The 24,559-nt window shown below is 44.5% G+C and overlaps 1 protein-coding gene across 2 annotated transcripts in view; it reads right to left on the bottom strand.

Moving 5' to 3' along the window:
- The window catches only part of GRID2 (glutamate ionotropic receptor delta type subunit 2), a 1,038,631-nt gene that overhangs the window by 403,088 nt on the left and 610,984 nt on the right, over nt 1–24,559 (bottom strand). The gene's annotated exons all lie outside the window — the stretch shown is intronic.

Below are 24,559 nucleotides of genomic sequence, written 5' to 3'. Positions count from 1 at the left end.
TGCTGGGTTATCAACTACTGCTGCAAAACACAGCACTAGAAGGATGCTTTGAGGAGAATTTACTCCAGCTCAGCCAAACCAAATACCAGATCTTTCATGCTAAAAACCATAAAGAGCAGTGAAGCTGGGAGTGTAACACACAGTGCTTTGAGGGAGGTTTCTCAGGTGCTAACCAAGGGGAAAAAAGCTAGGAAGCAGATTTATGTCTGAAAGCCAAACTGTTGAGTGGAAGTTGAGGCATAGGAAGTTCCATGGAAAAAGGAGGAAGAACTTTTTCCCTGTGAGGGTGACAGAAGACTGGAACAGGCTGCCCTCCAGGGTTTTGGAGTCTCCCTCTTTGGAGATATTCAAAATTCACCTGGATGTGTTCCTGTGTGACCTGCTCTAGGTGCTCCTGCTCTGGCAGGGGGGTTGGACTAGATGAGCTTTGGAGGTCCCTTCCAGCCCCTAACACTCTGTGATTTCATTCTGTGATTGCTGTCTTCTGCAGGACTTGGTTATGTTATCCACTGCCAGACCATGTACTTTAATGTATTTAAATGAAGCTTGGGCTGTTCACTCACAAAAGGTCTACATTTTGTTCTAAATTGCACAATTACTCAATTCCTTCACAAATACAAGAGCCAGACACACAGATGCAGTGGTACTGGCTGCTCTCAGCTGATTCTGCTGACTGAATGTAATGATTCTTCCATAGAAAACTACCATAGGAGAGCTTTCTGCCTCACTCTGAGTAAATCCTTCCTTTAAAAATGACTTGGGAAGGAGGAATTGACCAGCAAAATTCTAACTGTTGTTACCACTTAGCTTGTAATACCTTTAATGTCTCCAAAACTGGAATGCCTGGCTTTCTCAAGTTAGTCCAAGCCTTTCAAAGTCCTTTTCCACTAATGAATCCCACAACAGCAACTGGAACAGGCTGCCCAGGGGTGTCATGCAGTCTCCTTCTCTGGAAATATTCAAAACCTGCCTGGCTGTGTAACTGTGTGACCTGCTCTAGGTGATCCCACTCTAGCAGGGGGGTTGGACTGGATGAACTTTTGAGGTCCCTTCCAGCCCCTGACAGTCTGTGATTGTGTGGTTTATACTGGGCTGGGGGAGAGGCAAAGGCTATATTTCCTTCTAGTGTTGGGTGAACAAATATGGGGTGAAGACTCAAAAGCATTGATGCTACTGAAAGCACCTCAGATGCAATTCACACATGATGGGAGAGGCCAGCAAAAGGGCTGGAAATCAGACTGAAAGCAGATAAAGAGATGGCTGAACATGATGAACTCGAAGAGATGTTACTCAAGAAGCCAGAAACCAGGAAAGGACTCTTGGCTAGCCCTTAGCAGGGTCTGTTTTGGTAACATTGTTGGGTAACTCCAAGACAAACCACACAACATAGTAGAGCATCTCACTCCTCACCTGATCAGGATTCCAGTAGCTATATTCTCGTAGGAGGACGCTGACTGCTGACAGCTTTTAGAATAACTGAAGTTAAACATTTTCAGACCATAAGAAATAATGGAAAATCACTTCTTTGGAGAAAAAAAAAATACAGTGAGGAAGTCTCCTATGGAGATGTCATGTGGATTAAACATGGGAACTAGGAAGAGTGAAACAATAAGACTAAGATGTGGCTTATAACCATGGCAGATGAACGTTACACAGCTCCAAGAGAGCCCAGAAATGAATGCTCCAGTGCCCAGACATAATGCATCTTCAGAGAGAAGCTGGAAGTAACAGAGCTAGAAACCTTTATGCTGACTTTGCTGTAAAAACTACCAAAAACTAAATTCAAGCTTTCCTATATTCCAAACCTACTAAGTACTCTTTAAACTTGAGCTATATATTATAGGACTGAGGTGGGAGCAGGTTGGGGGGGAGGAGGCAAAATGCTCTAACAAGGTCCTGATAAGGTTCTGACAGACAGATCATTTTGGCACAGGGCTTCAGGTTGTGTCAAAATAAGGTAGCTAGTAAGTTCTCTGACCTGGTGAGGCTGCATATGGAGTATTGTGTCCAGTTCTGGGCCCCTCAGTTCAAGAAGGACCTCAGGGAATTGCTTGAAAGAGTCCAGCGTAGAGCCACAAAGATGATGGAGCAGAACATCTTCCTTATGCAGAGAGCCTGAGGGAGCTGAGGGCTCTGGAGCTTGGAGAAGACCTCATTGCTGTTGATAAAGATGTGCAGGGGGAGTGCCCAGAGGCTGGAGCCAGGCTCTGCTGGGTGATGCCCAATGCCAGCACAAGGGGCGTGGTGGAAGTTGAGGCATAGGAAGTTCCATGGAAACAGGAGGAAAACTTTTTTCCCTGTGAGGGTGCCAGAGTCCTGGAAGAGGCTGCCCAGGGGGGTTGTGGAGTCTCCTTCTTTGAAGATATTCAAAACCCTCCTGAATGTGTTCCTGTGTGATCTGCTCTAGGTGCTCCTGCTGTGGCAGGTGGGTTGGACTGGATGAGCTTTTGAGGTCCCTTCCAGCCTCTAACATTCTGTGACTCTCTGATTCTGTGATTCTTGGTTTCACAGAAGCCTCAGGAGCCTTGTCAAGAAGATCTAAGACTTAGATATTCACACCTTGATCTGTTTATTTTCAGCCACCACCAGCAGCATAAGGAAAACAAAACTCAGTCCCCAGAGCAGAGAAAATGCTCTGTGTCCCCAGCAGAGATGTACTAAATAGAGAGTATTACAGATCCTTGCCCTCCTCTGACACTGAGATCACAAATGGTGGGGGTTGATCTCTTCTCCCAGGCAACCAGCAGCAGAACAAGGGGACAGAGTCTCAAGTTGTGCCAGGGGAGGTATAGGCTGGAGATTAGGAGGAAGAGATTTGCCATTGGAATGTGCTGCCTCATTGCTGTCTACAACTACCTGAAGGGAGGCTGTAGCCAGGTGGGGGTTGGGCTCTTCTCCCAGGCAAGCAGTGACAGAAGGAGGGGACACAGTCTCAAGCTGTGCCAGGGGAGGTATAGGCTGGGGGTTAGGAGGAAGTTCTTCACAGAGAGAGAGATTTGCCATTGGGATGTGCTGCCCAGGGAAGTGGTGGAGTCACCATCCCTGGAGATGTTCAAGAGAAGCCTGGATGAGGCACTTAGTGCCATGGTCTGGTTGATTGGATAGGGTTGGGTGCTAGGTTGGACTGGATGAGCTTGGAGGTCTCTTCCAACCTGGTTGATTCTATGATAAAGAAATAGCCATGGGATAGCTTATCATCAAACAGTCCTCAAAAACGATCTAACGCTGTCAGTTCTGGAACTCAGACTGGCACAAGCAGCAAGTCAGATTCCTTGTCTAGAGCTCAAAAATACCATGGGCTGGAAAGACAGAAATGGTATTTTAGGCACTTTTTTGGGCTATTTTAGGCATTCTGTACTGCAACCTCATTCTTCAGCCCCTGTCGGAATAGCAGTATTACTGAACACTTGAAAAATAGTTTGAGCATGAATAAAATACATGCTCACCCTAAAAATAAAGCTCCATAAGAGAATCAGATACTAATTAAGGTTTCTATTTGATAGCTAAATCAGGAAAATTAAATTCAGTCTAATCAGAGGTGTTAGGATTTTTTTTTGACACTTTAAATACCAATTTAAGAAGACATTATCTGAATTACTACAAATATGCCTACTTCTATGCAAATGATAAAATTACTTCTTTCTTGCTTTAACCCTTTCACTCGAAAGATCCTGAGGCTTATCCACTCAGAGTTACTCACTACTGAGATAAATGGAATAAACTGGATAAAATTGTCAGCTGGAGTTTTAGTTATTTGGTCTACAAGAAAGCTGGGGAGCGACTTTTGAGGGTGTCAGGAAGTGATAGGACTGGGGGGAATGGAGCAAAACTAGAAATGGGGAGATTCAGATTGGATGTTAGGAAGAAATTCTTCCCATGAGGGTGGTGAGAGACTGGCACAGGTTGCCCAGGGAGGTGGTAGAAGCCTCATCCCTGGAGGTTTTTGCAGCCAGGCTGGATGTGGCTGTGAGCAACCTGCTGTAGTGTGAGGTGTCCCTGCCCATGGCAGGGGGGATGGAACTGGATGATCCTTTAGGTTCCCTTCCAACCCTAACAATTCTATGACTCTAAGTACAAGGAACACATGTAGATGTGATCTAGATACATCAAAGTACCTGGGGGAAAAGTTACTTAGGATATGAAAACCATGTAAAAACTTAGAGTCATACATTCTTCTACACCACCACAACAGGGGAAGCAGGACCCAGCAAAAAAACCCAAATTATTTGTCCTTTCAAAACAAGAACATAATTTCATTTGACCTGAATTTATAAGCACAATGGATTGATTGACATTCTGCATAATCTGTTTTATCCCAGAAGTCAGATTATGGGATCAGATGGCTTTGCTTGCCATGAATATCTGCAAATACAAACAATGAAACAATTACACTAAATCTTCACCAATTAAAGGGACAAAATGGACAGATGTACAGTATTGTTTGACAGTCCTAGGTGACCATAGCAGCAGTTTGGTATCTGTGCAATATGATCTTAGGAAATCAGAACCATTCCAAAGGAAAGGATACTAAACCAGGATTCATAAAACTTCTTTACTAATTCCGCCTCTGAGAGATGGAGCAGGTCCAGAGGAGGGCCACAAGAATGCTCAGGGGGTTGGAGCAGCTCTGCTATGAGGACAGGCTGAGGGAGCTGGGGGTGTTCAGCCTGCAGAAGAGAAGGCTCCAGGGAGACCTAAGAGCAGCCTGCCAGGACCTGAAGGGAGCTACAAGAGAGAGACTGTTTGCAAAGGGCTGCAGGGACAGGACGAGGGACAATGGACAAACTGGAGAAGAGCAGATTTAGATTGGATGTGAGGAACAAGTTCTTTCCTATGAGGGTGGTGAAACAGTGGAACAGGTTTCCCAGGGAGGTGGTTGAAGTCCATTTCCTGGAGATATTCAAGGTGAGGGTGGATGAGGCTCTGGGCAACCTGATCGAGTTGGGGATGTCCCTGCTGACTATGGGGAGATCAGACTGGATGACTTTTGGGGGTCCCTTCCAGCCTGGACCATTCTATGATTCTATGATTGATCTAACACCAAGCTGTGGGCAGGAAATCAGCAGGGACTTTGCTTATACCTCATTATGCCCAGTAGAAGAATGAAGGCATTGGTGATGCTCACCTGCTGCTATGGAACAGCAGACAGCACACAAAACCACCCTGCTATTTCAATGCTATTTAAATCATCATGGTGCTTTCAATATTTCATCAGGAAGCCACTAGCAATGATCATATCCCAAGCATATGCCAAAGAACAGATGCTGCCACTGAATGGCAGTGCATTATCTTTCCTGCCTGGATTGTCTGGAAGCAGCACTCAGCTACGCTGCGCTGTGGAATCATCTTCCTAATAGATAAACTCCTTCTGCAGAAAAATCTGGCAAGAAACCTGTGGCACAGATGGCTTTGCTGTGGAGACACAGGACTGTTCATGTCTGGGACACAGGTGTTTCCTGCCCTGAATTTGCTAGCCAACCTGTTGCCCAGCCAGAAGATGCATTTCTATTTTCTGTTTAAATGACAGGAGTCACAGTTGTTTCCAAAAACACAGAAGAGCTGCCCACTGTCACCATGATTAATTTAGGGTGTCAGGCAGGGATAGGACGAGGAGGAATGGAGCAAAACTAGAAGTGGATAGATTCAGATTGGATGTTAGGAAGAAGTTCTTCCCCATAAGGGTGGCAAGACACTGGCACAGGTTGCCCAGGGAGGTGGTGGAAGCCTCATCCCTGGAGGTTTTTGCAGCCAGGCTGGATGTGGCTGTGAGCAACCTGCTGTAGTGTGAGGTGTCCCTGCCCTTGGCAGGGGGGATGGAACTGGCTGATCCTTGAGGTCCCTTCCAACTCTAATAATTCTGTGATTCTGTGATTCTAATTATCCTCCTTACTGAGGAGACAGAGTGATTCTAGAGCCAAAATTCCTGCCTCCTGCCCCAGCTTGGTGTCACTATTAGTCAGCACTGTGTTGTCTGTTTTTTCCCTGCACAGCCACCACTTCCTCTCTACACTGGTGCACAAGAACAGAGCACCATTCTGCAGGCAGATAATCAGCATCAGCTGCTGGGTTAAAACCAGACTGGAAATGTAAAAGAAAAATTACCTGTCACAGTGTGAGAGCTGAAATCCCCCTTCCACACTGACAATAACCAGGCTAGCTCAGTCTGGAAGCAAATGCAAGCTGTATTTACAAGCAAAACTACAATCTAGGATGCAATGCAATGAATGTGTACAAATAGACACCAGTCACAACAGTTACAAATATGTACAATCAACAGAAAAACACAACCAAGCCTCTTTGGGCCCCTCAAAAGAGATGGGAGCACCATTTTTTCATGTGCTCTGTTGGAAATTAACTTCCCTAACTACCCATACAGAACTGTGCCCCCCACAGGGCAGAGGTCTAAAGGAAGGTCTTATGCTCTGCACTTCTATTGCACAGGAGGTCCAGCACCTGACACATGAGACTGGCTGCAGCCACAGCTGACATACATGTGCAGAGCATCCTGCAGCACAGGTGAGAGTGCAAGACCCATGGTCCCCTAAAATCTGAAGACGTGGTACACTCAAAAGCAGGTATGCAGCATAACACTGCTCAAGCTGAAATCTGGATTCAGATGACAGCTTTACCACAGTGGTTTAAGCTTTCCCAGAGTCCAAAAGCCCAAATGGAAGAGATTTAGATTGCTTCCCCTCTATGTTTTTCTCCCAATAGGGGAAAGCAAAATTAGGCAGGAGAAAAGAGAGGTAAAATCACAAAAGAAACAGTCTTGAATTGATTTGGAAGTAAAAAGTTATGTTTAACCAAATATATATATGGCATTTGAGTAAAGGGAAAGTTACAAAGGTATAAGCAAAAAGGGTAAATGAAAAAGTACACAAAACCAGGCCCAGCTGGCATAGGATTCTCCAGATGCAAATGTGGATTCTCTTTAGATGCAGTCCTTAGGAGTTTAGATGCAGCATAGAGCAGGCCTTACCATGTGGTTAGAGCAACAGCAGAAGCAGCAAAGGGTCTGTTGGGCAAGTGAGGGGCAGGAGCAAGAGGAAGGGAGAGGAGAATGTCTCCCCTTAAACAGGCTTGGGTGGGCAGGAAGGGGGAGTGGAACAGTCTTTGACCCAGGGGAAGGGGGAAGCAAGTCTCTCTGCCCACCTGGGTCAGGTTTCTTTGTCCACCTGTGGGCTAGGTTCTTTTCAGCCCACCCACTCCAGAGATGGGAGTAACCTGACACACACACATATTTGTCATTCCTGTGCCAGTTAGTGCAGACTTGAGCTGAGGAAGAACTTACAAAATGAAGCACAAATCCAACTGAGCTCAGGCACCTAAACCCAGATTGTCTTTTTATGGAACATTCTATTCAATACTGGAGAAAGCACAAGAAACTGTTAAGTATCTTAAATGATGCTGCAGAGCACGTTGTCAGCAGAGATCAGCTTCCTACATGTTCTATGCCTAAATCTTCTTAAATGGCCAACCTGGCAGGGACACTCAGACCTCCCCTGTGTGGCAGTTTCAGGCAGATGCTGAGAAAATTTCCCACAGATCTAGAGCAGAAAGTGGCAGAATGTAAATAAATTACCACTGGATGTAAAAGGGGAAATAATGATAAGGTCTAAATAATCTCCTTAGTCTGATAGCTAATACAAAATTAGTTGTATAAGCTAATTTTCTCTCTTTCTCAGCTCTTTGCTCTAGCAGATATTCACTGGTGGCTTTTGCTTGGCTGTTGCTGACCTTGGCTGTGTTCTTGTGGTGGCTAAGTGCTAACAAGCTACTCTCTGCTTTTCTCCTTTGTCCTTTGTCCAGGGGTGGGGAGAGGGGAAAGCTGTTGGTAACCCCCAGTTTTGTCCAGGGGGCTCTTGTGTTATTTATAAACTGTAACTATATGTAAATATTGTCTATTTTGTACATATTCATCACATTCCATATCTCCAGATCGTAGTTGTGCTTGTAAATAGAGCTGAAGCTTCCAACTGAGCTGGTCTGGCAATTTTATTCTGGGGGGAGTAATTATCTCAAATTAACTGGGGGATAATTTCCACCCACCACACCCTAACAAATGATACAACCCTTCAATGAAAAAGCCACCCAGCTGTGTGGCAGAAAATATACAGAGTCAGGTGGCAAGGAGAAGGTGCCAGTATTTTCAGGGGATCAGGAGGATTTACAATACTCAGCTCTCTTTGATACCAGATTACAGGAAAAAATGTAGTTCTGCTGCCTTTTCATTGAGCTCTTTGCACTGTGTCTGTGATAAAACTGGCACAAGAAGATTCCTGACTTCCATGACCTGATTGTAATTAAAAATAAAAAAAAAAATGGTGGTTCTTCCACAAGGGCCTTGTTATTGCTGGATCAGATGTTCCTCTTTCTTTGCCCTCTCTGGCCCTACATAACTTTGCTTTGTCATCTCTGTTTCCAAGTGGAGGAATCATTTCATAGGGAGCAAGTCCCCTAAATCCATCTTGGGAAGAGTCTGGTGATCAGGACACCACAGAAGAAAAATATGCTCTGTTTTGGGCACCTCCTATCAGAAAACTGGTCTATACAGGCAGTGAGGATTTGTAAGATGTACAAATTAGGAGCAAATATTAAATAAACATCTTGCATGCTAAGTAGAATCATAGAATCACAGAATGGTCTGGGCTGGAAGGGACTGCCAAAAGTCATCCAGTCTGACCTCCCTACAAGGACATCCCCAACTAGATCAGGTTGCCCAGGGCCTCATCCAGCCTCACCTTGAATATCTCCAGGGAAGGAGCCTCAACCACCTGCCTGGGAAACCTCTTCTACTGTTCCACAACCCTCATAGGAAAGAACTTTTTCCTCACATCCAATCTCAATCTGCTCTGCTCTAGTTTGAAGCCATTGCCCTCACCCTGTCCCTGCAGCCCTTTGCAAACAGTCTCTCTCCAGCCTTCCTGGAGCCCCCTTCAGGTCCTGGCAGGCTGCTCTTAGGTCTCCCTGGAGCCTTCTCTTCTCCAGGCTGAACACCCCCAGCTCCCTCAGCCTGTCCTCAGAGCAGAGCTGCTCCAACCCCCTGAGCATTTTCATGGCCCTCCTCAGGTCCCTCTCCATCATGTCCATGTCCTTTCTACATTGATGTCTCCAGAGCTGTACACAGTACTCCAGGTGAGGTCTCACCAGAGTAAAGTGTCAGAATCACCTCTCTGGATCTGCTGGCAGCGCTGCTTTTGATGCATGTGAGTACCACAAATGCACTTATTGAAAGTGAGAAATCTGTTAGAAATAGATGCAAGTTTCTAAAAAATCTTCAGATCCCTCTATGACCAGAAGAGAAAGATGACACTGCTCATGGACTGTCATAAATTCACCTAGCATTACATTCCACCTAAATTACAAGGCACTCCCTCAGCCCGTTGGTTATCTCAGACCCAGCCTAGTCATTAGCTCATCCTCCCTCTGATACCATTTTAATCTGAGAACATTTTCTTCAGTGTCCAGATGATAAATACCAACTGATTCAGCTGTGGCAGTAAAGGTGAAGGCACCTGTCACAAACATTTCCTGGCTGATTTAAACAAAAGATCACTTGACTTGTACAGTTGATGAGAACAGCCATTGTATAACAAATGGCACTGCTCAAATTCTTATCAAGAAAGATTTGTAAGCCTAGCAGAGTGATGCTTTCTTACACAGGGATGGTTATCACTCTGTAAGCAACTATGAATTATGGAAATGTACTGTACATGAGGGAGATGTGCAGCTCCAGTCAGACTCTAATGGTGCCTCTCCTTGCTTCAAGCCTTCAGCAAAGTCTTCCCATTCCTGTGCTGATATTTATTAATGTGGTTGAGATCTGGATAGAGGAAAATCACAATTTAGCATGACGATTGACCAGAGTGAGAGCTGGGCAAAGAGGAACTTAATGAGGTTTAACAAGAATAATTGTATCTGGGAAGGCAGAATAAACTGCAGCAGGACAGGTTGGGAGGGGATCTGCTGGAGAGCAGCCCCAAGGAGAAGGACCTGGGAGTGCTGGGGGACAACAAGTTCTGCATGGGACAGCAATGTGCCCTGGTGGCCAAGAAGGACAATGGGGTCCTGGGGTGCATTCAGAGGAGTGTGTCCAGCAGATCCAGGGAGGTTCTCCTCCTCCTCTACTCTGCCTATTGAGATCTCACCTGGATTATTGCCTCCAGTTCTGGGCTCCCCAGTTCAAGAGAGACAGGGATCTGCTGGAGAGAGTCCAGCAGAGGGCTATGAGGATGATGAAGAGACTGGAGCACTGCCTGGTGAGGAGTGGTAGAGTCATCATCCCTGGAAGTGTTCAAAAAAAACCTTGCATGTGGCACTTGGAGCCATGGTTTAGTTGTCAGGAGGTGTTAGGTATTATATAATAGGCTGGACTTGATGATCTCTGAGGTCTTTTCCAACCTGGTTGCTTCTGTGATTCTGTGAGAGGCTGAGAGCCCTGGGGCTGTTTAGCCTGGAGAAGAGAAGACTGAGATGGGATCTGATCAATGTCTATCAATATCTGAGGGCTGGGGGTCAGGAAGGAAGGAACAGGGACAGGCTCTGCTCAGTTGCACCCTGGGATAGGACAAGGAGCAATGGATGTGAACTCCAGCACAGGAAGTTCCACCTCAACATGAGGAGGAACTTCTTCACTATGAGGGTCCCAGAGCACTGGAACAGGCTGCCCAGAGAGGTTGTGGAGTCTCCTTCTCTGGAGACCTTCCAGCCCTGTCTGGAACCATTTCTGTGCCACCTGTGCTAGATTCTATGGTCCTGCTCTGGCAGGGGGATTGGACTCCATGATCTCCAGAGATCCCTTCCAACCCCTAATACCCTGTGAGCCTGTGATTCAACAACAGTATTTCATGATACTTTTACAGCAGTGGAATTCCCTCTCATTAGTCAGCTTATATATGACTCAGTGAATATAGCAAGGTGGGGGGTGGTGGAGAAAAAGAAAGAAAAAGTAACTCTATATATCTCTTTCACATTAGCAGTTGGAAACTGAGGATTGCCTCAACTGTTTCAATTGGATGATCCAGCTGCAGAGAATGTAAAAAGAGCTCAAAATCACTGTAAGCAAGTTCAATCTCAAATATCCAATTACATATGAAATCTCACTTACACTATCAAAATTCCTAGAATCTAACTGTTGCAGCCACTGCTCTGCAAACAAGAGCTGGGATGTGTGCAGACTGAATGGGATTGCAAAATACTTTCCAGTGACCAACTGCACTCTGCAAAGAGCAAACCAATAACATTCTATATGTGCCAGGAACAACATCCTGATATGTTGTTCTTCCAGTATCTGAAGGGGGCCTACAAGAAAGCTGAGGAGGGACTTTTTAGGTTGTCAGGGAATGATAGGACTGGGGGGAATGGAGAAAAAATGGAACCGGGTAGATTCAGATTGGATGTTAGGAAGAAGTTCTTCCCCATGAGGGTGGTGAGACACTGGAAGAGGTGGTGGAAGCCCTATAATGGAATAATAGAATTATAGAATCACAGAATCATAGAATCATAGAATGGTCCAGGCCAGGAGGGACCTCCAAAGCTCATCCAGTCTGACCTCCCTGCAGTCAGCAGGGACATCCCCAACTAGATCAGGTTGCCCAGGGCCTCATCCAGCCTCACCTTGAATATCTCCAGGGAAGGAACCTCAACCACCTCCATGGGAAACCTCTTCCACTGTTCCACCACCCTTATAGGAAAGAACTTGTTCCTCACATCCAATCTCAATCTGCTCTGCTCTAGTTTGAAGCCATTGTCCCTCATCCTGTCCCTGCAGCCCTTTGCAAACAGTCTCTCTGCAGCCTTCCTGGAGCCCCCTTCAGGTCCTGGCAGGCTGCTCTAAGGTCTCCCTGGAGCCTTCTCTTCTCCAGGCTGAACACCCCCAGCCTGCTTCAACCCCCTGATCATTTTTGGACCCTCTCCTGAACCCTCTCCAGGAACCTCTCCATCAGGTCTATGTCCTTCCTATATTGAGGGCTCCAGACCTGTACACAGCACTGCAGGTGAGGTCTCACTAGAGGAAAGCAGCAGAATCCCTGGAAGTTAAGGTCAGACTTGACCCCTTCCAACACTAACAATTCTATGATTCTGTAGCTGTTGTGGCATTACTTACATGTCTATGCAATCCTCATTTTAAAGGTCAGTCCAAATGTCACTTCCATTAGCTACTCTTTTGTTTCATGCCATATATCCATTACTAGAGATTATCTTTTAATTCTGCAAAATAAATAGAGACTGTCTCTAGTAGCTGAATTAAGCAGGGGAAGAGATACTAACTTTTGCAAGACTTAAGTTTCCTGCCTTACTGGTGATTAACATAAGATTTTCCCTTTGAGTTTCTCATTTCATTTTTTCTTAGCTGGAAAGAAAGAGGGGAAAAAAGGCAAGGATCAAAAAACTATATAAAAATTGAAGACAAGACTAATCCTTAAGAGTATCCTCTAGCACCTTAGCTTCTGGGAATTAGAAAGGGAGTAAGATTGCCATCACCTCTCACTGGTGGAGGCTGACAAGGCAACTTACTCTACAATCACATACTTCTGCTGTGTAATCTGCTCTCTACCTCTTCACTCAATTTCTTTTTGACTGGAGTTTCCCTTAGAGATTTCCAAAAGGCTTCTAGGAGTTGTCTTTGAGTAAAACTACCTCTTGCAAGGAAAAGGTTTTGCTGTTATCCTGAAGGGTCAAACCCCCAGACATGCCCTAGCCCAGACAATGGCTGAGCACCTGCCAATGTGCTAACCTGGACATGTCCTGGGGTGCAGATGGCCAAGGCAAATGTCTAGCACAGGTGATTAACATTGTAAGCACCTCTGACTCTGCTAACCTGGACACTTCCTGGGGTCCAGAGAAACATGGCCCAGGTGTGATTAACTTTGTGACACAGCTGTGAACTGTGTGTGCCCCTGCCCATGTCTGGATATGCCTCATCCCATAGGTCCAGTGTTCAGGGTCCTGTGTCATTCATTCATTGTCTTGGGACAGTGTTTAAACCAGCCCAGAAGTCAGGCAGCTTGCCTTGTGCTCACCCAGAGAGCAACAAGAGCCAAGTGCTGCCTGAGTAGCAGCTGAAGAACCTGCTCTAGCAGACCAACAACTGCACCCAGGCTTTGCACTTGGACCAAGGCAGAAAGGGGAAAAGCTCCAAGGGAATTGAATCCCAGAAGAGGCTGCAGCCCAGTGAGGGAGCACACACAGAGTGAGAGGCTCTTAGCCCTCTGTGAGCCAAGGGCAAATTCCAGATTGTGAAGTGGGATGACAAGAGAGAGGCTCTTAACCCTCTCTGAGCCAAGGGCAAGCTCCAGACCATGGACTGGGCACAACAAGAGAGAGGCTCTTAGCCCTCTCTGAGCCAAGGACTGCTTGAATCATAGCCACAGCGTCTGGGAAGATACCAGACAGGAGCAAGTGGTGAGTCCCTGGCCAGTCAGCCACAGAATCCCATCTGTGGGAAACCCACAGCTCACAGCCCCTGTACGTCAAGTTTGAATTGCTGTATTGGAGAGGTTAGATCTGTGCTTAAATCATTTGACTGTCTGTAGATGTGCAGTGTAAAGCCCACAACTGAATAATTGACCCTGTGAATACATTCTGTAAACAAGTTGGTGTGGTGGTTGAGGATACCAGCACCAGGAAGTAGTAATTGTAAAATATATACAAATATACATTTTTATGACAGCTGTCTAGTGCCTCCAAAGAGGGTAATAGTTCTGTTTATCCCCAGCATTTGCTCTCCTTTTAAAAATCACATGAAACTTCAAAAATTAAAGGTCAGTCCTATACAATACTGAAGCAGAGCTCTCTGCCTCTGTAAATGTCTTTATTTAATAGCAAGTCATCCATACTTGTGTCTGTTATGGCATAACCACCTTTCCCTGTAGGTCACTACTGCTCCTTGCTGGTTTTCATAGGATTGAGGAACCATCCATCCACTTCCAAAGAGGTGGTGAGGAGCACTGCAGTGACTGTCCTTGCAATGATCCTACTTAAAACAGGAGGTTGGACTGTCCCTTCTGGCCCAGACCATTACATGATTCTGTGATTCCAATTACTCTCTGACTGTGCATCAATATACTCCTTAATTTTTTCACTTGAATAAAAGTTTACACTACACGAACAGGAATATTTTAGAAGTGGCCTCCTGCTGCTGTGAAAAATGTAAATTATAAAATGAAGATGATGAAGTGAGGTTTAGAAATACTGCAATAAATGTTTTCTATGTTTTTCTTGTCTCTCTGCTACTTCTTTTTCTTGACTGGTTAAAACTCTCAGAGATAAGTTTTCTCTTCAGTTTAAGATCCTGCCTGACATTTATGATATTGCTATGCCTGCCTCATTCTTTTTTTATCCAATGGTGGTATATTATCTTCCTTTCCACATGCAATGGACCTTGTTCAACAGATTCTTCACTTCATAACTGTTTATTTAGCTGACAGAACATCAGCTTATGAACTCAATTTCAATACTTCAGAGAAGATATTAAAACAATATGTTGAGATTTGAAAAGTACTTAGTAGTGGAGTTCAGTATTCTTATAATAAGATCAAATTCTTAAAAGAAGTTCCCTTACAGAATCACAGAATGTTAGGGGCTGGAAGGGACCTCCAAAGCTCATCCAGTCCAACCCCCTGCCAGAGCAGGAGCACCTAGAGCAGATCACACAGGAACACATCCAGGTGGGTTTTGAATATCTCCAGAGAGAGACTCCACAACCCCCCTGGGCAGCCTCTTCCAGGACTCTGGCACCCTCACAGGGAAAAAAAAAAATTCTTCCTCATGTTTCCATGGAACTTCCTATGCCTCAGCTTCCACCACTGCCCCTTGTGCTGGCATTGGGCATCACCCAGCAGAGCCTGGCTCCAGCCTCTGGACACTCCCCCTGCACATCTTTAGCAACAGCAATGAGGTCACCTCTCAGGCTCCTCCTCTGCAAGCTCCAGAGCCCTCAGCTCCCTCAGGTTCTCCTCATAAGGAAGATGTTCCACTGCCTTCAGCATTTTTGTGGCTTTGCACTCGACTATTTCAAGCAATTCTCTGAGGTCCTTCTTGAACTGAGGGGCCCAGAACTGGACACAATATTCCAGATGCAGCCTCAGCAGGGCAGAGTAGAAGGGGAGGAGAACCTCTCTCCACCTACTCACCACAGCCCTTCTAATCCCCCCCAGGATGCCATTGGCCTTCTTGGCCACAAGAGCACATTGCTGGCTCATGGGCAACCTTCCATCCACCAGGACCCCCAGGTCCTTTTCCCCTTCACTGCTCTCCAGCAGGTCAGTCCCCAACCTCTCCTGCTCCATGAGGTTGCTCTTTCCCAGGTGCAAGACTCTCTCCTTGCCCTTGTTGAACTCCATTCCATTTCTCCCTGCCCAGCTCTCAGCCTGTCCAGGTCTCACTGAATGGCAGCACAACCCTCCTGTGTCAGCCACTCCACCCAGTTTGGTGCCATCAGCAAATTGCTGCCAGTGCTCTCTGTGCCCTCCTCCAGGTCATTGATGAATAGATTGAACAGCTCTGGTCCCAGCACTGACCCCTGAGGGACTCTACTGGACACAGGACTCCAACTGGACTCCATCCCCTTGATCACAACTCTCTGACTTCTTCCCTTCAACCAGTTCCCATCCACCTCACTCCCTGATCATCCAGACCACACTGCCTCAGTCTAGCTGCAAGGATGCTGTGGGAGACAGTGTCAAATGCTTTCCTGAAGTCAATATAAACCACATCTACTTCTCTACCATCATCTATCAACCTGGTCATGCCCTCACAAAAGGCTCTCAGGTTGGTGAAACCTGAGAAGGTCAATGAGGCTGGTGAGAGGTCACAAGCACAAGCCCTGTGAGGCTGAGGGAGCTGGGGGTGTTTAGCCTGGAGAAGAGGAGGCTCAGGGCAGACCTCATTGCTGTCTACAACTCCCTGAAGGGAGGTTGTAGCCAGGTGGGGGTTGGGCTCTTCTCCCAGGCAAGCAGCAGCAGAAGGAGGGGACACAGTCTCAAGCTGTGCCAGGGGAGGTATAGGCTGGATGTTAGGACGAAGTTCTTCACAGAGAGATTTGCCATTGGGATGTGCTGCCCAGGGAGGTGGTGGAGTCACTGACCCTGGAGATGTTCAAGAGAAGCCTGAATGAGGCACTTAGTGCCATGGTCTGGTTGATTGGCTAGGGCTGGGTGATAGATTGGAGTAGGTGATCTTGGTGGTCTCTTCCAACCTGGTTGATTCTATGATTCTATGGACACAACACTCCAGGTGTGGCCTCCCCAGAGCTCAGTCCCAGGGGACAATCCCCTCCCTGCTCCTGCTGGACACAGCATTTCTAATCCCAGCCAGGATGTCTTTGGTTTTCTTGGCCACCTGGGCACACTGCTGGGCACACTGAATAGTTGCTCATAAAAGCAAGTTGTTAGGAAAAGCAAAAAGCAAAAGCAAGTTGTTAAGAAAGAGAGAAAGCAAAAGTAAGTTGTTATTATGAAAGTTCTCACAAACAATTGTTAACTTGCAAGGTAATTGACAGATTGAAGCTGCACAGGTGAAAAAGATATGTTCCCTTCCTCTTCTGGATGGCATAATAAATACTAATGGGGAAAAAATATTCAATAATAAGCTTGAATTAATGGTGTGTTTATCGAGGCACAGTGAAGTAAATGAATGCCAGAAGCTGGCAGAGAGCCAGATGAGTAATAAACAGTTTTAAGACTGTCTGGAGGCAGACTTGAGAATATTATAGTCATCAGCCAGCTGAAAACAGCCTCAGGGTAATTACAAGCATTTGCAATCGATTAAAGAGAGCATGATTCTTTTATGAGTCTTTATTAAACTTGCATTAAAACTTTAAATGATCTGAAAATGTTATGGTTTCAAGCAGATCTTTGTCAAATGGTCATCATCTCCTGAGGAGTGATGGGGTCCAACCTTCAGAGAAGGGGAAGACTACCTTTTGGCCAAAGGCTGGCCAAATCAGTGAGGACAATCCCAAGCACTGATATAGCACTGATAAAGCCAGTCAATTTCCTTCTCCAAGTGGTTGAGGAGTGACCAAGGAGAGGTGCTCTGCTGGACCTTGTTCTCAACAACAAGGAGGGGCTGGTCGGCAATGTGAAACTCCATGGCAGCCTTGCCAGCAATGATCACAGAATGTTGGAATTCTGGATTTAGGCTTGAAACTAGATGACCTTTAAGGTCCTCTCCAAGCCAAACTATTTTATGATTCTGTGATATATTCATTTCTGAAAAGTATTTGTGCAAGAAAGTGCCAATGGAATTAGTTCCTTTGCGTGGTTTTAAAGGAGACCCTAGGAGAGCAGAGCCCATCCATACTGATGGGCACCACCTCAGCACATCGTCCTGCTTACAACACAAGAGGCAGCCTCTCTGCAAGCAGGTCAGCCTCTTCAGCTCCAGGTATAACATCTTCTTTCCCAGGATCTTTAAAGAATAAACACTCTGATCCCATAGCACTACAGCCAATTTATTTGATAGCCACCACCTTCCTGGGGCAGTGACCATGAGAATGTTTTTGTTTGCCTTCATAGCTTCACAGACAGTTTTACTCACAATGAAATCCTCCCTAATACAGATCTCAGTCCTTTTTGAGACTGCATTTTATTTTCTGTCTTTCTCCAAAATCCTCCCATATATTGAGCTTGTGACATCTTTTCAGGTAGCTCACATCATGGCCTTCACCTTTATACCTGGTGCACAAATAATCTGAAACCCCTGTGTATGCAACAGAGCAGTGAGGAAGTTTCTGTCAGACAGAACCATTCTAAACTGTTAACCTCCTGCCTTTCAGCAAAGTCTTCAATTGCTTCAACCTCCATTTGTTATTGGAACATCTCCATTAGCCTCACAGAGCAAATCCCTTTTCACAGCTGTTTTGTGTCTTTTCTTTACATAAGTTAAAATGAAATTGTCACCTAAAAGAAGGACAAACATCCTTCAACAAATACGTGTAGGGTGAGTAGAAAGGTCAAAAAACTGTAAGCAAAGATATTTAGTCTTGGACTTAGAATCATAGAATCACAAAATGGTCTGGGTTAGAAGGGACATCCAAAGCCAATCCAGTCCAACCTCCCTGCAGTCAGCAGGGACATCCCCAACTAGATCAGGTTGCCCAGAACCCTGTCCAGCTTCATCTTGAATGTCTCCACTGATGGGGCCTCAACCACCTCCCTGGGAAACCTATTCCAGTCTTCCACCACCCTCATGCTGCAGAACTTGTTCCTCACATCCAATCTAAATCTGCTCTGCTCTAGAAGCCATTGTCCCTCGTCCTGTCCCTGCAGCCCTTTGCAAACAGTCTCTCTCCAGCCTTCCTGGAGCCCCCTTCAGGTCCTGGCAGGCTGCTCTTAGGTCTCCCTCGAGCCTTCTCTTCTCCAGGCTGAACACCCCCAGCTCCCTCAGCCTGTCCTCATAGCAGAGGTGTTCCAACCCCCTGATCATTTTCATAGCCCTCCTCTGGACCCTCTCCATCAGCTCCATGTCCTTCCTATATCGAGGGCTCCAGAGCTGGATGCAGTAATCCAGGTGAGGTCACAGCAGAGGAGAGTAAAGTGGCAGAATCACCTGGTAAATCACTTGGTAAATGCTGCCTGAATCAACAGTGATGTTTGAACAGCACAGGCATGCTGGGTTTAAAACCACATGATTAGGTGGGAAATGTGTAGAGGCAAGTTGGGTTTCTTCTTTTCCTGGATGTGTTTTAAAATTCCACTGCCACCATTATAAAATAGAAAAAGAAATAAGACAAAAGTCATCCTCCAGAAACAGCCTAACTCCCCTAACCTTTCTAGAGAAGTGCAGAATCTTGCTGCCTTCTTTGGCACCACCAAAACATCTGTTTTTAATGTTTCCAAACAGCTAAGCTTTCTCCTTTTCATCTTAGGAATGCAGAGATACCTACTCTGTCAATTGCACCAAATTGGCAGTTATGTTCTTGCAAGTGATTGACTGGTTCCTGCATAAAGAATTTACTGCTACAGAAAAGGAGCTACATCTTTTGGGGAAATACAGCAAACTGCAAACTGCCTGAAGAGTAATACATGAATCACAAAATCTCGCCCCTTGTTGTTACACTGCAGAGATAAAACCCAACAATATGTTGGGATTATGAGTTAATTAAGTATATAGACTCACTCTGGACAGACTCTTAGCATTTTCCAGCTGATGACTCCCACAGTTCCCCACTTCCAGGCTGTTTAGTCAGTGTGATGGCTCTTGGGTAGCTGTTGATGTGAGTTGTCATTGTGATCTGACATTTCCTTGGTGGAGCTAACAGGAAGTTTGCTTCTGTAAAGTCCATGAAATTTGGGGGGCCCTGCTTGCTTTTCTTATAAAGCTGAGAATATTGATTCTGCCAAAGCCTCTCCATAAATGCCAAAGGAAGTGGAAAAAAAAACACAAACAACAAAACATTTTCTTCTCCATTCCACTTTTACCTATGTTTCACCCTGCTGAAGTTGTTTTGATTCAAGGGTCTCTAACAACATTCCTTTTTCAAGTGCTGGAGAGAAATATTCCAAAGCAGTTGTCTAAGGAATCAGAGAAAGAAAGAAAGAAAGAAGGAAAGAAAGAAAGAAAGAAAGAAAGAAAGAAAGAAAGAAAGAAAGAAAGAAAGAAAGAAAGAAAGAAAGAAAGAAAGAAAGAAAGAAAGAAAGAAAGAAAGAAGAAAGAAAGAAAGAAAGAAAGAAAGAAAGAAAGAAAGAAAGAAGAAGAAAGAAAGAAGAAAGAAAGAAAGAAAAGAAAGAAAGAAAGAAGAAAGAAAGAAGAGAAGAGAAAGAAAGAAAGAGAGAGAGAAAGAAAGAAGAGAAAGAAAGAAAGAAAGAAAGAAGAAAGAAAGAAAGAAAGAAAGAAAGAAAGAAAGAAAGAAAGAAAGAAAGAAGAAAGAAAAGAAAGAAAGAAAGAAAGAAAGAAAGAAAGAAGAAAGAAAGAAAGAAAGAAAGAAAGAAAGAAAGAAAGAAAGAAAGAAAGAAAGAAAGAAAGAAAGAAAGAAGAAAGAAAGAAAGAAAGAAAGAAAGAAAGAAAGAAGAAAGAAAGAAGAAAGAAAGAAAGAAAGAAAGAAAGAAGAAAGAAAGAAAGAAAGAAAGAAAGAAAGGAAAGGAAGAAAGAAAGAAGAAGAAGAAGAAGAAAGGAAGAAAGGAAGAAAGAAGAAAGGAAGAAAGAAAGAAAGAAAGAAAGGAAGAAAGAAAGAAAGAAGAAAGAAAGAAAGAAAGAAAGAAAGAAAGAAAGAAAGAAAGAAAGAAAAAGAAAGAAAGAAAGAAAGAAAGAAAAGAAAGAAAGAAAGAAAGAAAGAAAGAAAGAAAGAAAGAAAGAAAGAAAGAAGAAAGAAAGAAAGAAAGAAAGAAGAAAGAAGAAGAAAGGAAAGAAAGAAGAAAGGAAGAAAGAAGGAAAGGAAGAAAGGAAGAAAGGAAGAAAGGAAGAAAGGAAGAAAGGAAGAAAGGAAGAAAGAAGAAAGGAAGAAAGAAAGAAAGAAGAAAGAAAGAAAGAAAGAAAGAAAGAAAGAAAGAAAGAAAGAAAGAAAGAAGAAAGAAAGAAAGAAAGAAAGAAAGAAAGAAAGAAAGAAAGAAAGAAAGAAGAAGAAGAAAGAAAGAAAGAAAGAAAGGAAGAAAGGAAGAAGAAGGAAGAAAGGAAGGAAGAAGAAGGAAGAAAGGAAGAAAGGAAGAAAGGAAGAAAGGAAGAAAGGAAGAAAGAAAGAAAGAAAGAAAGAAAGAAAGAAAGAAAGAAAGAAAGAAAGAAAGAAAGAAAGAAAGAAAGAAAGAAAGAAAGAAAGAAAGAAAGAAAGAAAGAAGAAAGAAAGAAAGAAAGAAAGAAAGAAAGAAAGAAAGAAAAGAAAGAAAGAAGAAAGAAAGAAAGGAAGAAGAAAGAAAGGAAGAAAGAAAGAAAGAAAGAAAGAAAGAAGAAAGAAGAAGAAAGAAAGAAAGAAAGGAAGAAAGAAAGAAAGAAAGAAAGAAGAAAGAAAGAAAGAAAGAAGAAAGAAGAAAGAAAGAAAGAAAGAAAGAAAGAAAGAAAGAAGAAAGAAAGAAAGAAAGGAAAGAAAGAAGAAGAAAGAAAGAAGAAAGAAAGAAAGAAAGAAAGAAAGAAAGAAAGAAAGAAAGAAAGAAAGAAAGAAAGAAAGAAAGAAAGAAAGAAAGAAAGAAAGAAAGAAAGAAAGAAAGAAAGAAGAAAGAAAGAAAGAAAGAAAGAAAGAAAGAAAGAAAGAAAGAAAGAAAGAAAGAAAGAAAGAAAGAAAGAAAGAAAGAAAGAAAGAAAGAAAGAAAGAAAGAAAGAAAGGTGAATTTGTTGCTTCTTTTCATAAATTTCTTCACTAAGCACCTTTAGGCTGAGGACATGCCTGAGATGATTAGAAACATAAATATCCCTTGTGCCAGAGTTAGTTTCCCAGAATCACAGAAACATTCAGATTGGAACAGACCCTCAGGATCACCAAGTCCAACCCAGAATCCTACTCTACAAGGGTCACCCCTAAACCATAGCCCCAAACACCACATCCAAACCACCTTCAAACACAGCCAGGCTTGGGGACTCCACCACCTCCCTGGGCAGCACATTCCAACGCCTGACCACTCTTGAGGGGAAAAAATTCTTCCTAATCTCCAGTCTAAACCTACCCAGTCACAGCTTGAGGCCATTCCCTCTTGTTCTATCACTAATTCCCTGTGAGAAGAGACCAGCACCAACCTCTCCACAAGGTCCTTTCAGGGAGTTGCAGACAGCAATGAGGTCTCCCCTCAGCCTCCTTTTTTCCAAACTAAACAGATGATATTTGAAAATATGAATTTGAGGTTGTGGAGTCTCCTCTGAAGACTTTCCAGCCCTGTCTGGATGTGTTCCTGTGCGACTTGCACTGGATTCTGCGGTCCTGCTCTGGCAGGGGGGGGTTGGGCTTGAAGATCTCCAGTGGTCCCTTCCAACCCCTAACATGCTGTGAGCCTGTGAGCCTGTAATGTCATCACTGAAAAGGGTACTGGTGGTCTTGATTCAGAGAATTGGTGTCAGAGTTGCCCAGCTTTGATGCCCACTTGTAAGAACATACACAGCTTACCCTCTGCAGCACAGTGATCCTACAGTTTGAGCTGAGCAGCCACTAATGAAAAGAGCAGAAGCTGATTTAGCTGCTTAAATGAAGTGCATTTGGCTTGTACATACTGTGTGGATAGTAATTTTAATAGCAGCTTGAGAAAGGCATCAATCTACTGCATAATTTCACCACATTTCATGCCACCTACTTTTTAACTCTGCAAGAGGACTGCGCTTAATAGCATTTGGAGAAACACAGAATTGTCCTTGAATGCTTTTAATATACACAGATGAAATTTTCCACAGCCAGATTCAGATATCATGCCCCAAGCAGGCCTTTATCTTGTTTTTCCTCAAGGAATAAACCACACTGAACACAGGGGGACTGACTTGAGCAGCCCTGAGGAGAGGGACTTGGGGGTGCTGGGGGATGAGAAGCTCAACAGGAGCCAGCAGTGAGCACTTGCAGCCCAGAGAGCCAAGCAGAGCCTGGGCTGCAGCAAGAGAAGTGTGGCCAGCAGGGCCAGGGAGGGGATTCTCCCCCTCTGCTCCACTCTGCTGAGACCACACCTGGAGCTCTGTGTCCAGTTCTGGAGCCTCTATTACAAGAGAGATATGGACATGCTGGAAGGTGTCCAGAGAAGGACCATGAGGATGAGCAGAGGGCTGGAGCTGCTCTGCTATGAGGAGAAACTAGGAGAGTTGGGGCTATTCAGTCTGGAGAAGAGAAGGCTCTGAGGAGTCCTTTTTATGGCCTTCCATATCTGAAGGGGGCTCCAAGAAAGCTGGGGAGGGACTTTTTAGGGTGTTAGGGAGTGACAGGGCTGGGGAGAATGGAACAAAGCTGGAAGTGGGGAGATTCAGACTGGACATGAGGAAGAAGTTCTTCCCCATGAGAGTGGTGAGAGCCTGGAATGGGTTGTCCAGGGAGGTGGTTGAGGCCCCATCCCTGGAGGTGTTTAAGACCAGGCTGGATGGAGCTCTGAGCAACCTGCTGTAGTGTGAGGTGTCCCTGCCCATGGCACAGGGGACGGAACTGGATGAGCCTTGAGGTCCCTTCCAACCCTGACTGATTCTGTGATTCTATGACTGCATTGCTTTCACCAGGACTTTGATTTGGATCCTGCCAGCAGAGAGCAAGGATGGGGGATAAGGCAACTCATCTCATTCACAAGTTCTCTGAAGTTTATAAAATAAAGATACAACTGTAGTAAATGTAATAAAAGCAAACTAAAATGTTCTCCTCTCTCCTCTTTAACTGTTTGTGTGTTTTAGCCTCACAGTTGTTACTGGCAAGGCTCTACTGCTGAAAAAAGACTCTGGCTTCACTAGCTACACAACTTAACTAATTCAATACCAGCAAAGGAAAAGGTCATTCTGGGGTGGATTAGAAGGGCTGTGGTTAGTAGGTTGAGAGAGGTTCTCCTCCCCTTTTCCTCTGCCCTGGTGAGGTTAGATCTGAAATATTGTGTCCAGTTCTGGAGCCCTCAGTTCAAGAAGGACCTCAGGGAACTGCTTGAAAGAGTCCAGCACAGAGCCACAAAAATGCTGAAGGCAGTGGAACATCTTCCTTAGGAGGAGAGGCTGAGGGAGCTGAGGGCTCTGGAGCTTGCAGAGGAGGAGCCTGAGAGGTGACCTCATTGCTGTTGATAAAGATGTGCAGGGGGAGTGCCCAGAGGCTGGAGCCAGGCTCTGCTGGGTGATGCCCAATGACAGCACAAGGGGCAGTGGTGGAAGATGAGGCATAGGAAGTTCCATGGAAACAGGAGGAAAAATTTTTTCCCTGTGAGGGTGCCAGAGTCCTGGAAGAGGCTGCCCAGAGGGTTTGTGGAGTCTCCCTCTCTGGAAATATTCCATACCCACCTGGCTGTGTTCCTGTGTGATCTGCTCTAGGTGCTCCTGCTCTGGCAGGGGGCTTGGACTGGATGAGCTTTTGAGGTCCCTTCCAGTCCCTAACATTCTGTGACTCTGTCAAAGAAGGTTTTTCATTATTGTCCTGGTGGTTGTCATTTCCTCTTAGAACAGCCAGTCTGCCTACCATTGCATATGGAAAATAAAGAATCACCAGTCAGTTATTTCAGAAATACATTTCTGCATCACTTCTACACCCAGCTGGCTATAACTTAATGAAAGACTTACTTCCTTCAAAGACAGAACCTTTAAGTGGACTCGAATGTTCTGCCATTGAGATGGAAGAAGTGTTAAAATGTTCAAACAAGTATATTCATGTATTCAAAAAAGAATTTGAGAGTTTGAAAAAACAAAGGATAACAATGGGGAAATAACTCTCAGCCCTGCAGAAAGATAGATTTCTAATTATAAACAGTTATAAACATTATAAACACTCTCTGATAATGAAAAGGAATTTATAAGAGGGTGCCAGATTAAAAAAAAAAAAAATGAAAGAAATTCAATTATTAGGATTGAAAAAATGAAACAACTGGAGAATGGAGACAAATCATTGCAACCTCTTTTAAAGGTGCAAAGGTTCTGGTTTACTGCAGTTTTTGGTTTGGTTTTGAGCTTTTTTCACAGTATCACAGTACCACAGTACATT

The sequence above is a fragment of the Indicator indicator genome, chromosome 8, assembly GCF_027791375.1.
Source record: "Indicator indicator isolate 239-I01 chromosome 8, UM_Iind_1.1, whole genome shotgun sequence".
NCBI lineage: Eukaryota > Metazoa > Chordata > Aves > Piciformes > Indicatoridae > Indicator > Indicator indicator.
The sequence above is the reverse complement of the archived record's forward strand: the minus strand, read 5'-3'. Positions and strand labels throughout refer to the sequence as shown.